We start from the raw sequence: 14305 nt of genomic DNA, 5'->3' as shown, positions 1-14305 counted from the left end.
TACAATCTGATTTAAAAAGGTGATGGTTTAAATTACTGCATAAGGTATATTATGGACTACAGGACGGGCATTTACAAAATGAAAATGTTACAATCCAAAATGTACAGTATGTATGACATATTTGGCCACACATATGTACTCTTTTATTCATACAATTGAAATAATTAATCAATGCTAACACTTAAGTAATAGCTGAAATCCTATGCATAGTTTTATGTATTGTATATTCCAACAAACTTGGTGATGCATTCCATAGGTTACATTTAGGTAAGTATATACAATATACTTACCTTAGGTCTATAGATCTAAACCTATAGCCAAATGCAAATGTATACTTTTCCTATCAAAGTCAAACTTGGCCATCCCTCTCTCCCATTCTGAGCTTCACTTTTAGCCAGTGAGGATACCTATTGCATTAAAAGCATTTGCTTTTTTTCTTTCTGCGTACCAATCTGCTTTACATGTGTATAGAAATGAAGAAAATTGCATGGAAAGCATTTGTACTTGTGCTTATACTACATAGTGTAGGAAACATTTCCTAGAAACCAGCCCAGTATCCAAAAACACAGTTAAAACTGTGCATCAACATGTGTATTTAGTACAGAAAATAATGTAAAAATGCACATTTATACATGTGCACAGTTGCAAATAGCACCTTAATACATAGTAATAGGTTATTGACAAACAACTAACTGACCATCAATGTAAATGTGATCATATCACCAATAGGGATGATCGAACTTTTGAAAAGTTCGGTTCGACCAGAACACCCGAACTTCACGAAAGTTCGGCCCGGATTTCAGAACCCCATTGAAATCAATGGGACCCGAACTTCTGTAATCAAAAAACACCATTTTTAAGCCCTAAAACCCAATAAATGCCCCTAAAAAGTGCCTAGGGTTCTGGGTCATGCCCCATTAACTATTAATCACACAAAAAAAAGTTCTTAAAAATTGTCATTTTTGATAAAAAAGCCAATTATTGAAAAATTAAAAAAAAAAAAAAAAGAGAGATTTTTTTGATTTTTACTTTGGATTTAGTATCTGGGGGGTCTAAAAAGTGTACATGTGAAGTTTCAGGTCTGTAGCATGTCCAGAACCATGAAAAAAAAAAGATCGTTTGTATTAGAAAACTTTAAGCACAGGAATATGGCTTCTCTGCTGTAACACCTTGCCGGTTTAATAGCAGGCATTTTTTTGGGTTCTTTGCAGTCAGGAAAAACATCTGAACTTGTGTATAGTGGTACTGTGCACAAGTTCTGATGTTTTGCCTGCCTCCAAAACCCCCCAAAAAATGCCAGCAAAAACACACCTGGGCATTTTTTTTTGACGCTAGCGTTTTTTTTGGCATTTTTTGGGGTTCTTTTGAGGCAGGCAAAACATCTGAACTTGTGTATAGTGGTACTGTGCACAAGTTCTGATGTTTTGCCTGCCTCCAAAACCCCCCAAAAAATGCCAGCAAAAACACACCTGGGCATTTTTTTTTTTGACGCTAGCGTTTTTTTGGCATTTTTTGGGGTTCTTTTGAGGCAGGCAAAACATCTGAACTTGTGTATAGTGGTACTGTGCACAAGTTCTGATGTTTTGCCTGCCTCCAAAACCCCCCAATAAATGCCAGCAAAAACACACCTGGGCATCTTTTTTTTTTGACGCTAGCGTTTTTTTGGCATTTTTTGGGGTTCTTTTGAGGCAGGCAAAACATCTGAACATGTGTATAGGGGGTATATATAGGCATATATGTCTGAATATATACCCCTAGACATATATAGGTGTGATAGTAGCAGAAATATATTACTGTAAATGATTTCATTAGCGCAAGCATTTATTTCTGCTACTATCACACCTATATATGTCTAGGGGTATATATTCAGACATATATGTCTATATATTCCCCCTATACACATATTCAGATGTCATGTCTGACATCAAACATGTCCTCAAAAAAGCACTGGCAGTGGCAGCCCCTGCAGCATTAAAAAATGCTTGCTGGTGAGAAGCCACATGCCTGTCCCGAAGCAACACAGAGAAATGATCATTTCTCTATAGCGGTCACCCTGCTATGGAAGGGTTTTGTCACCCTGCCATAGCAGTCACTGTCAGTTAACCCTACACTACACTACGGTCCCCTGACACTTAACACTTTCCCTACAGAAACTAAATTTTTGAAGCTAACTTAAGTGTAAAGGAGCACTCTAACTACACTAGATATCCCTTTCCTCACACTAAAAATAGCTAAATGACACTTTTAAAGTAAAATTAACAGAACTGCTTCCACTCTCTTCCATGTCCAGTATAACAATGCTGGGAATATGGCGGGGGCGATCTTATATACTGGGGGGCGTATTCACTAATGATTGGTCTAGGGACCCCCTAGTCACTCCAATCACATTCCTAGCATTCTCCTGCCCCCTCAATTGGCTTTTGCTAATGGTTCTGGTCCAATCACGGGCTTTTAAAGCCCATTTCCTGAAGCATTGCCTTTTGGGCGGTTCTGGTTGCCGAATTCCGAACTTTTTGGGCAAAAAGTTCTAAATTCGGCCGAACCTCGAACACCCAATGTTCGGGCCGAACCGATGGTGGACCCGAACCGTTCGATCATCCCTAATCACCAACACATTTTTCCCTCCTTGTCTTTTATAGACAGTATACCAAAATGATTTTTCACCCACTGGTGTAACAAGCACTTTTCAGAGCTGAATTAACAGGTGTCATACAGTATCGCACAAAAGTATACCCCTCACATTTTTTAAATATTTTAATTTATCTTTTCATGTGACAACACTGAAGAAAGGACACTTTGCTACCCGCTTTGCACCATCTGAACCAAATAAGTTTATCTTGGGTCTCATCAGACCACAGGACATGGCTTCAGTAATCCATGTCCTTTGTCTGCTTGTCTTCAGCAAACTGTTTGCGGGCTTTCTTGTGCATCATCTTTAGATGAGGCTTCCTTCTGGGACGACAACCATGCAGACCATTTTTATGCAGTGTGCGGCGTATGGCAATGCTGGCAACACTTATATGTCTACTTCCCAAAGACAACCTCTGGATAGGACGCTGAGTGCGTGCACTCAACTTCTTTGGTCGACCATGGTGAGGCCTGTTCTGAGTGGAACCTGTCCTGTTAAACCGATGTATGGTCTTGGCCACTGTGCTGCAGGACAGTTTTAGGGTCTTGGCAATCTTCTTATAGCCTAGGCCATCTTTATGTAGAGCAACCATTTTTTTTAGATCCTCAGAGAGGTTTTTGTGATGAGGTGCCATATTGAGCTTCCAGTAACCAGTATGAGAGAGTGAGAGCAATAACACCAAATTTAACACACCTGCTCCCCATTCACACCTGAGACCTTGTAACACTAATGAGTTACATGACACCGGGGAGGGAAAATGGCTAATTGGGCCCAATTTGGACATTTTCATTAAGGGGTGTGCTCACTTTTGTTGCCAACGGTTTAGACATTAATGGCTGTGTGTAGAGGTATTTTGAGGGGAAAGCAAATTTACACTGTGTTGCCATATTGAATTTAGGCGTAATCTGCCTTACCGTGTTGTGATGATGAGGGGTTTATGTATAAAACTCCATCAGAGATTGTAAATATATTAATGTAAATATATATATACATGTATGAGATACTGAGTTTGATTTTACATTTAGTTGAGAGATGATTGTCACTTATATGAAGTTGTGTGACTTCCAGTTGGCACTCAGTTCTAGGAACCTGTTTAACCAGTCCATTTAAAATGCATGCCTGAGCTACCAGGGGGCAACTGCTATTTACATGTAAACACATAGATAGTATCATCTTGTAACTACATCTCGGGAAGGCAGACTTTCTGGAGCCAATGCACACAGGAAGGAGTAAATCCCCCCCCCCCCCCAACAGAAAGGAGTGGTTAGAAAGAGGCGTAACTATGGGAGGGGGAAATGGTCCTATCCTTAACGAGATACGCCCAGAGGAAGTGATAGGGCATGATAGCTGAACCAATGAGAATTGCCCTATACAAGGCTATGGGAGATGGGTCTATATTAGCCAAGATGAGATAGAGTGACTTCCTGTTTGGCATGGGAGAGCGAGAGCCATCACTAAAGGTAATTATGAAGGATTAAGGGTTTACATTGTATATTTTATTTGTGTCGGTCATAGTGTGTGTGTATATGAGTCTATACTCTATGCATTGTATTTTTTCAGTTAAACTAGGAATATTATACATTTTGTAGTATGTACAATAGTTGGATTGTTGTAAATTACGTAGGCTTTTCAAACCATATACAAATAAATAATTGTTGTGTTAAAGTTTTCATTCACAGTCATAGAACTCTCATTTTTAACCCAAATATTGTCTGAGATAAATTAACTCTCATATTGTTAGGGTAACATAATTGGCAACCATGAAACATTGAACAGTCTGAAAATATTTAATACAGCAAATTTGTGTAAGGTTATTGAGCTGAGTTTAAACTGAGGCAGTTTCCCGGTAGTCTGAAGGCCACAGCAATTAATCTAGGAAAAACAATGAAAAATTGTTTTAGTGGGTATTAGAAAAGGATACACCACAGAGTTTTTTTTTTTTTAAAAATTTCCCATAATTATGGTTATATATATCAGATGAACTTTTGCAGACCGGACACTGTAATTGGGAGGATATATCTTTAACGGGAAAATTTTGTTTTTATTTTTTGTTTTGTTCTGTGAAAGCTTACCAAGCATCATGTCTTGCGGTGGCTTCATGGATGAAGTTGTTATTTGAAAACCACTGAAAGGGTGTCGTTTTTATTGTTGAGTTTTGAAAAATCTCACAATTTCTAGTTTTTTGTTTTAAAGACACAAAGGACTAGCTTGATTCAGGCTGCCTCTTGTGTTCTTTTGTTGAAGAAGGTTCAACAAATCTGTGTTCTTAGTTTTAATAGTTTTTTTCCTTCAATGTTTTAATATTTTGTTTTTTTTTTGTTATTTCATATTGTTAGGGTAACAACTGTTATACAAGCTATACACTCACTACTTTACATTGTAGCAAAGTGTAATTTCTTCAGTGTTGTCACATAAAAAGATATAATAAAATATTTACAAAAAAGTGAGGGTGTATTAACTTTTATGAGATACTGTATCTGCCTCTGCTACTCATGTCGCTACCAAGCAGAATACATATACAGGTCAGCTTAGTTATTAGGTTTACTTACCCACTGTATTTCTGTGGGTTACACAGTCAGTCATACTAAAACCTAAAACCAATATTTCAGTTTTTGGTACATGCTGGAGAGTTAGGCAACCTAGTGTTTTCTTAAACTTCCTTGTGGTCATATCTCTGGGTTTTAGTTGCCAGGTCTGCCAGCCACCAGGGTGATTACAAAGAGGTATTTTACATTTAAAGCTGGTTCTTATTTGCATCAAGAACACATGAGCAGTGTTTTCCATGTATTCCAATCTTAGTTTACACCAGTAAAGTGCAGTAGTGCAGTGAGATCCAATGTAGTTAAAGTAAAACATGCTGCATTTGTTCCGTTTGGAATTCATCTGTAACGCAGCAAAATGCATTAAACACACCGGAATGCATGTAGACACCCCATAAATGCACTGGAATGTACATGTCCTTAATTGAGATGAAAAAAAGGAGGGAAAAAAGAAGGAAAAAGCACACCAGAATGCATAAAAAACACATCAAAATTTCAATAAAATGTTTCAAAAACACATGTAAAGGCGCAAGCATTCTGGAATGAATAATTTTTGGTATGAACCAGCCCTTAGGCCTTGTTCACACAGGGTATATCTGACAGCCATGCCTACCCGAACCGGGATGCACAGATGTTCTATGCATCCTTGTGCAGGCAGTCCCTATCAATTGGGACCCAGGATGCATTCGGTGCTCCCACACCTGCACGGATGTCCCATTGGGAGCAGCAGCTGTATCTTTGCAGCTGCTGAATCCCAAATTACATGAATGGAATTACCCACACAGGGATGCAGGAACGGAACACCTGTGCAGGTGAAAAAGGCCTTATTTAACATTATGGAGCAAAGAGAAATGTAATGTTCAAAACTTCTAGATGGATAGGAATAGAGCCATATGGCAGGAGATGAAAACCTAGCATTTAGCTCTCGAAGAGATATACATACTACAGAATGCGCACACGTTTACCCACACGGGGATGCACAGGTGTTCTGCACCCTGTCTGCATTTGAGGCTATGCACCTACCTAGATATCAAACTGGTAGCAGCAGCTGTGTCCATGCAGCCAATTCATTCCATTGACATGAATAAGAATGCCTGCACAGGGATGCATGGAACACCTGTGGCACTCACAGCCCTCACATAGGTATATGCTATAGTACACCCGTGTGAACAAGGCCTAAGAAGCTAACAAGTGATTATGCTCATCCAATGTCACCTATAATTGAAATAGCAGTGTTAAATTGGCTTATAATTTAATTTAGCTTTTAGTCACCTTTTTTGTCACTTTAGATCCTCACTTTTCTCATGTTTCCAATATTTAATGTAAGCCTAAGAGCAGAAAACATCAACAACAGAACCACAAGACCTCTCCATCAATGCACTTGCTGCCTCTGTAAATTCAGTAGAGTTTCTCTTGTCAGCTCTGCCCATAGAGCAGGAAATTAAGTGTTTCCAAGAAGCATTATTGTTTGGCAGCACGGTTCATTCACTCAGCTGATGGACTACACCACAGTATCAAGCAATCTGCCAGCACATGCTGCCTCCTTTACTGCAGACAAGTGGCTGTGTCAGTTTTCTGGATCTTTTTAGTCTTGAGCTGAATGCTTACTGAGCCAAATAATAGCCATAAAGAAGACAAAATGCTCCCAGTCTATTATCGCTCGTTGCTAGCAAGTTAGCTTGAGGTTTCTTTAAACGTAGTTACACATGAATGTTTAGTATTATTTCCACAAAAATATCCAAAAAAAGGTCAACATTAGACATTTATGGTTTGATTTACTAATCAAAAAGCTGCTCACTTTGCAAGGAAATTTTATTATAGGTACTTATATAGCGCTGTTAATTTATGAAGCACTTCACATATATATTGCACATTCACAGCAGTCCCTACCCTCAAGGAGCTTGCAATCTAGGGTCCCTAACACACACATACTAGGGCTAATTTTTGACAGGATCCAAATAACGTATCAGCATGTCTTTGGAGTGTGGGAGGAAACCAGAGTACCCAGTGCTGTGATTGGAATTCAAACATGCTACCCTAGTGCTGCTATGCGGAAGTGCTAACCACTTAGCCATTGTGCTTCATTTTGCAAGGGAAAAATCCCGTAGTTTAGTGATTGTAGTGAAAATTGACATTTACAAATAATACATAATATTATAATAATAATAATATAATAATAATTATAATACTATAATAATAGTATCATTTTAAAAAAATTGACTTTTGTCTTACCGTAAAATCCTTTTCTCTGATGTTCATTAACGGACACAGCTCCAGAATCTTCTTAATCATTGGGTTATGCTGCCCCCCTCACCTGAAAAAATACACCCTCAAAGAGGACCAGGTCCTCTTAAACAGCGGCCTGAAAAACCTTCCCGCCAAAGGCAGCATCCGCAGATGCCAAAATATCCACTTTATAAAATTTTGGGAAAGTGTGCACGGACGACCAGGTGGCTACCGTGCAAACCTGCATCACTGATGCCTGATGACGGGAGGACCAAGGGGCACTAAGCGCCCGAGTAGAAATGTGCCTTAACAGGGAAAGGAACCTGACACTTAATTGAACAGGCCTGCACCACCATCTGTCTGATCCATCCCGAAATGGTTGCGGTAGATGCGGCCAACCCTTTTCGGGATCCATCCGTATGTACAAATAGTGAATCTGATTTACTAAAGGACTTGATAGCCACTAGGTACACCTTGAACGCCCGGACCATATCCAGAGAATGCAAGGCAATCTTCCTAGGATGTTTAGGCTTAGGACACAGGGAAGGCAACACCATGTCTTCATGCAGAAGGAAACCAAAAACAACCTTAGGAAGGAACCACTGACAGGGTCAAAGCACCACTTTATTTCTGTGAACCACCAGGCAAGGTGAACGACAAGACAACGCTGCCAGCTCCGACACCCTGCATGCAGAAGTAATAGCCACCAAGAAGGCCACCTTCTGGGACAATGTAAGCAGAGGAATCCCATGAATATTTTCTGGAAAACCGACAGCACCAAATTGAGGTCCCACGGAGTCAACAAGGACCGACAAGTGGCGAACCCCTGGAATAAAGATGCAAATCAAAGAATGCATGGCCAAAGAATGTTGAAAGAAAACCGCCAAGGCCAAAACCTGGCCCTTGATGGTACCCAAGGCCAGATGCTGCTCAACACCTCGGTGGAGGAAAGCCAAACTCCGAGCCACCAAAAAGGACACCACGCAATATACGCTTTTGAAACGCAATGGTAAATCTTCCTAGAGGTAGATTTGCTAGCTTTTAGCAGTGTGGGAATCACTGATTCAGACAACCCTCTATCCTTCAGTACCTGGCATTCGACAGCCATGCCGTTAAAGCCAGCGGCTGTAAAGCAAGATAGAAAATTGGCCATTAGGCCAACAGATCTTCTCTGAGGGGAAGTCTCCAAGGAGCATCGGTGACCATCCGTATCAGATCTGCTTACCAAGACCAGTGGGGCCAGTCTGGTCTTACTAGGATGGCCGGAATCCCTTCTGCCTCGATCCTTCGCAGGAGTCTTGGCAGAAGTTTTTAGAGAGGGAAAGGCATATCTCAGATGATACTGGCCCCAAGGAGCCATCAGTATGTCTGTGGCATTGGCCAGAGGATCCCGAGACCTTGCCACAAACCTCTGTACCTTCCTGTTGAGAGAAGAGGCCAACAGGTCCACCTCAGGAGTTCCCCACCTGAGACCCAACTGATGAAACAGCTCCGGAGGAAGTGACCATTCTCCATGTTCCAATGCCTGACGACAGAGATAATCCGCCTGCCAATTTTCCACCCCTGGAATATGCATAGCAGAGAGGACTGGAACTAAGCGTTCTGCCCACCTTAGAATGTTGACTACACTTCATGTGCCCCCTTGGTGATAGACATAAGCCACGGCCGTGGCCTTGTCCGATTGTGGTGACCACCATCCAGTACAGGGAAAGGAAACATTTCAAGAGACTTTGGATTCTTGTCCCAGCTAGCAAGAATCTCCCTTTGCAGAGGTCTCGTGAGGAACTGTGCAAACGGAACCGCCTCGAAGGCAGACACCATCAGGCCCAGCACCCGCATGCAAGTCCTGAGAGATGACCGACTGCTGGACAACAGGAGCCAAATTGCATCCTGCAGCTTTGGGAGCTTGTCCCACGGGAGAAACACCCTGGCTGAGGCCGAGTCCAGAGGCAGACCCAGATAGTCAAACTTGGTGGATGGAACCAGAGCAGATTCCTGAAAATTCAATTTCCAAACGAACTCCTGCAGAGTACGCACAGTAATCTCCAGGTTGTGCGTCAGAGCAGTCGGAGACTTTGATAATCGTCCAGGTGCTCCAGTATCGCAATCCCCCACTGGCGCAACAATGCCAAAACCAGGGCCAACACTTTATGAAGACCCAAGGAGCTGAGGCGAGACCAAAGGGTAATGCCACAAATTGATAATGCTCCTTGCCCACAGGAAGCGGAGGAAGCGCAGATGACCGACATATGTCAGAATATGAAGGTAAGTGTCCTTTATATTTATAGAGGCCAGAAGATCCCCTTGATGTAGGGATGCCACTACAGTACGAATGGACTCCATTCGGAACTTTTGTACCCGCATAAAGCGGTTCAGAGCTTTGAGGTCCAGGATTGGACATTCCCTGTCTTACTTCCTGGGAACTGTAAACAGGTTTGAAGAAACCCCTTGAAAACGTTCCGATTCTGGAATCTGAACAATCATCCCTTGAGGTAGCAAGTCTTGCACCACCCTGAAGAGACCTCGCAGGCGGTCTGGAAATAAACGCAAGTTAGAAGGAAAGAACCTCTCTGGAGGACAAGCCCGTAACTCGATCCTGTAGCCGGACAGAATCAGCTTGTGGACCCACCTGACTTGAATAAGAGAGGTCCACGGATCAGAAGGATCCGCTCTCAGCTTACCAGACCAGGTCCTATTGGAACCTCCGGAGGAGGTCCTTACAGACTTAGATCCCTTGTCTCGAGATCCTGTTTAACCACTTAAGGACCGAGCCCATTTTTGACACATTTTGTTCACAAGTTAAAATCAGTATTTTTTGCAAGAAAACTACTTAGAACCCCAATACATTAAATATATATATATATATTTTTAGCAAAGACTCTGGAGAATAAATTGGCGGTCATTGCAATATTGTTTGTAAATTGCAATATTTTTTGTCACGCGGTATTTGAGGAGCGGTCTTTCAATTTGGGAAAAATGACGTAAAATTACATTTCACTGCATTTAAAAAAAACTAAACAGTAAAGTTAGCCCATTTTTTTTGTATATTGCGAAAGATGATGTCACGTCGAGGAAATATATACCCAACATGTTACAGTTTAAAATTGCGCACACCCACGGAATGGCAACCTCCAAGGTCAATAAAAATCTCCATAGGCGATGCATTAAAATTGTTTAACGGTTACCAGTTTAGAGTTACAGAGTAGCTCTTTTTTTTAAATTATTGCTCCTGCTCTGGCGATCACGGCAATACCTCACATGTGTGGTTTGAACAGCGATTTCATTTGCGGGCGCGACTTCCGTATACGTTTTTTTCGTGCACAAACTCACGGTGACAGGGGCAGTGACAGGTACTATTTATGGAGGGATCGGGGGTCTACAAGATCCCTCCATTACACTTCCATGTATTCAAAACGCAGAAAACTGCATTTTTGAATACACTCACTTTTTAAATACTTTAGCAGCCAAGTAACTCGGACGTGACTTCATGGATTCCGCCTCCGGGTTACAAAATCGGAGGCCCGATTGAAGTCGGATCGGGACTCCATCCAGCCTGCGGATGCGCTGGCTGGTTGCTCGGGTATCCCGGTGGGACGGGAGACCCGGGCAGGGCCGCCGGAGGCGGGAGGGGGGTTGTCCCCTCCCACTAGCTGGGGTAACGATCGAGCGGCTCCCGAGCCACATCGGTCATTACCGCCGGAAAACCGACCGCCGGCTCTAAAAAATGGAACCGGGATGATGCCTCTAGCTAGAGGCATCACCCCGGTACAACGACTTAAAGTCAGCCGACGTAGGGATACATTGATATGCCTTAAGTGGTTAATGATATCATCCAGGGAGGAAACCCGAACAGGCGATCCCCCACAAAGGGAAGATCAGAATAGGCCTTCTTGGAAGTCTGGTCCGCAGACCAGCATTTCAGCCATCTCCTGCGCTGAAGGACCATTGCTGTCACGGACAGCCTAGAGACTAAGGGAGCCGCATCCAGAGAGACATCACAGACGAACATCAACCCCTGGACCAACTGGACCGCCAGCTCCGCAAAGGCAGGGATAAACTGTTCCCCCTCCAGATCCTGGCGCAAAATCTTTTGTCCATTCCGATAGTCTGGAACACCAAAGCTATGGTGAACGCCAGCCTCAGAAACCTAACCAGCCACCAAAGTCTCGGCTCTCCGGTCAAATGGATCTTTAAAAGCCGGAGACTCCTCCACCGGAATTAGGGTGGATTTATTCTGCCTGGAAACCTGAGAGTCCACCACAGGTGGGACTGTCCACCTATTTAACAGAGACTCCTCAAAGAGATACCGTCTAGGGAAACGCTTAGGCACCGCCATATGGCGTTTAGGACAACCCCACTGACTCGCGAAAATATTGTCAAAGTAGGCGGGAAAAGGGAATTCTTTTGCCACTTTTGAGGAGCTGCGGGTACCAAAAGGGGCACTGGTGCCATCGAAGCAGCAGCAGAAGCTGCATACTCCATTTTTAAAGTTAGCCGCACTGATACAATCAATGCCTCCACCAGCGCCAGGCTGTAGTAGAAGAGGAATCATTCTCACTATCACAGCACTTGAAGTGCGTGGACACAGACCCAGTAGGATCACTACATACTAAGCTCACCCCGAAACATAATCAGGGGAGGCCGCCAAGGGTCCACAAATGGACCACCCATGAAACCCTGCAAAAAGCAAGGGGGTTGCCCTCTGAGCCCAACATAGAGGACATAAAGGGGGGCCACCCACCGTGACACGGACGTGCAGGCAGGGTACCCTCGCCCACACAATAATGATGGCAAGAATGAATGGCAGCTCAACCAAACAGCAACTCCAAACAGCTCCCCTGAAGAGCATGTGGCAACAGACAGCTCATAACCGCACCCAGGGGGGGGGGTAATGGGGGGGCTGAAATACCCACAGTGTGACCCAAATTTAGAGGGGCTGGGGGGACACTACTTACCATACCAAGGAACCTAGTGGGCACTGCTCCAGGCAGACCATCTCTCCATCGGAATGTGGGTGCTGCGTGCCAGGAGGCAAACTGCCACTCAGGCCTAGACCAGGTCGTATGTGTCCTCGTGAGATGTTTAACTCGCAGGCCAGCCCCCCGTCCAGTGGGGTTATGTCACGGCCGACCTATCGCAGAGTGAGGTCTGCACACCTCCGCTGGCCGGACGGGATCTAGAATATCCAGTTCATTGCCCAGTCCAGCAGTTGATTGTAGTTTTCACAGAAACAGAATATAACAAAAGAGGAAAAAAAATCAGTTTAAAAAAAGAAAAAATGCTAGAACCAGAAATCTCAACAAGGAACTAGGTCCTTACTCCTGACTAGGCAGAAAAAAAACTGAATGCCTATAGCAGAAGGTGGGAGTATACCCCCTGGGACTGCCCCCATAGGCATGGTAAAACTGTTTCCTGCAAAGTGTCCTACTCCTGTGACGGGCAGCATAACCCAATGAATCAAGAGTGGAAAAGAATCCGCGCTTAGGATAATATCGAAGGGAGGGGGTAGAAAAAAGCGATTGGCTGCAGCCCACTTCAGAATATAACCCACTAGAGATTATATTAGATATATAGAGGAAAAAAGAAGAAGTGCTTGGCGCTGCCAATATATGCGTTTAGAAGTGTGGAAGGTAGAAGCTAGTATAGACAACACAGATGTCACAAATATTATAACTATTATGCACGTTTGAAAAAATGGATATTAAATAAATAAGTGAGGTTTTAAATGAGGTAAAAACAGGAATAAAGTGTAAGAGCATAAAACCTAAAGCCCAATATTTAAATGTATAAAAGTAAATCGGTATGCAAAAAAAGAAGGTGACATATACATCCACAATATACTCTAGTAAAAAGATATATATATATATATATATAGTGCCCTTCAAGTGAGGGTGAAGTGGTGGTGTTAAAACAATAAATAAATATATAAATTCAAAAATGGTATTATAGTGCAGTGACTATTAGGTGATATGTAACACAGGTGTATAAGTGATAATAAAAAGGTAGAGTAAAAAAAATTAGTATATATAAATTTTTTTACAGTGACTTGAGTGACCATAAAGTGACATGTGCAAAAAAGGAAAAGAAACCTCAATCCCAAGCCTGGGAAGAGAGAGTGCCCAATATGGTTCCCCAAAAATGACAATGGGGTGGGCCACAGATGGAGGAAAATAAATCCAAAAAATTAATAATAAAAAATGCTGAAAAAAATATATAAAATGGTGGCTAAGTGATTGGTACACAGAATATCTCAAAATCAATAGTGTGCTAGTGAAAAAATGCGCAAAGAAAGTGGTCAAAAATGCATAAGAAAAAACATCCACTGAGTCCTTAAGAAGCGCATAGAGGTATATCAGTCCAAAATAGTGATGAGGTGCCAAAATCACAGGTGCGACCGGTTGGATGATTCTTAGAGTGAGGACTATGGTGCTCCCCTATTCAGTGGGTCCGGTGCTCCCCTTTCTAGTAAATACCGAGCTTACCAGAAAGTGCTACCCCTACAGGGGTAGAGCGCAGGTCGATATTTGTAGGGATCGCTCCCAAAGCAGAGGGGTCCGGTCACCTGGTCCACTTCTAATATTCCAATTGCCCGAGTCACAACTAATTGGCGTGTTAGTAGGGGTGTTCCAACATTAATGCTCCAACCAAGCCATTCCAGGACATGTATATAAATAAAGAAAGATGCCTCCAAATGGTGAAATACCGCTAGACTTTTATTAAAAACATCCAAGATAAAAGCAGGTACTCACATAAAAAACAATGCTAACGATCCCTCAGGACTTAGGAGCCGCAAGGTCCTCTCTGGCGGTGGGGTGATGAACGGTAAGCGTTCTCCCGACCAGAGCTGCGTCCCAAGCCGATCAATACAATGCAAGCGGAAGTGATGCGGTGCGCACTCTACATGTTTCGT

At 42.7% G+C, this 14305-nt stretch overlaps 1 protein-coding gene across 1 annotated transcript in view; it reads right to left on the bottom strand.

Annotated features, from left to right (window-relative positions):
- Positions 1 to 14305, bottom strand: part of FRAS1 (Fraser extracellular matrix complex subunit 1) — an 843167-nt gene that overhangs the window by 396256 nt on the left and 432606 nt on the right. The window lies entirely within an intron of this gene.

Source organism: Pelophylax lessonae (assembly GCF_965119305.1).
Source record: "Pelophylax lessonae genome assembly, chromosome: 1".
NCBI classification, from domain to species: domain Eukaryota; kingdom Metazoa; phylum Chordata; class Amphibia; order Anura; family Ranidae; genus Pelophylax; species Pelophylax lessonae.
Note: the sequence above shows the minus strand (reverse complement) of the source record. Positions and strands in the feature narration are given on the sequence as shown.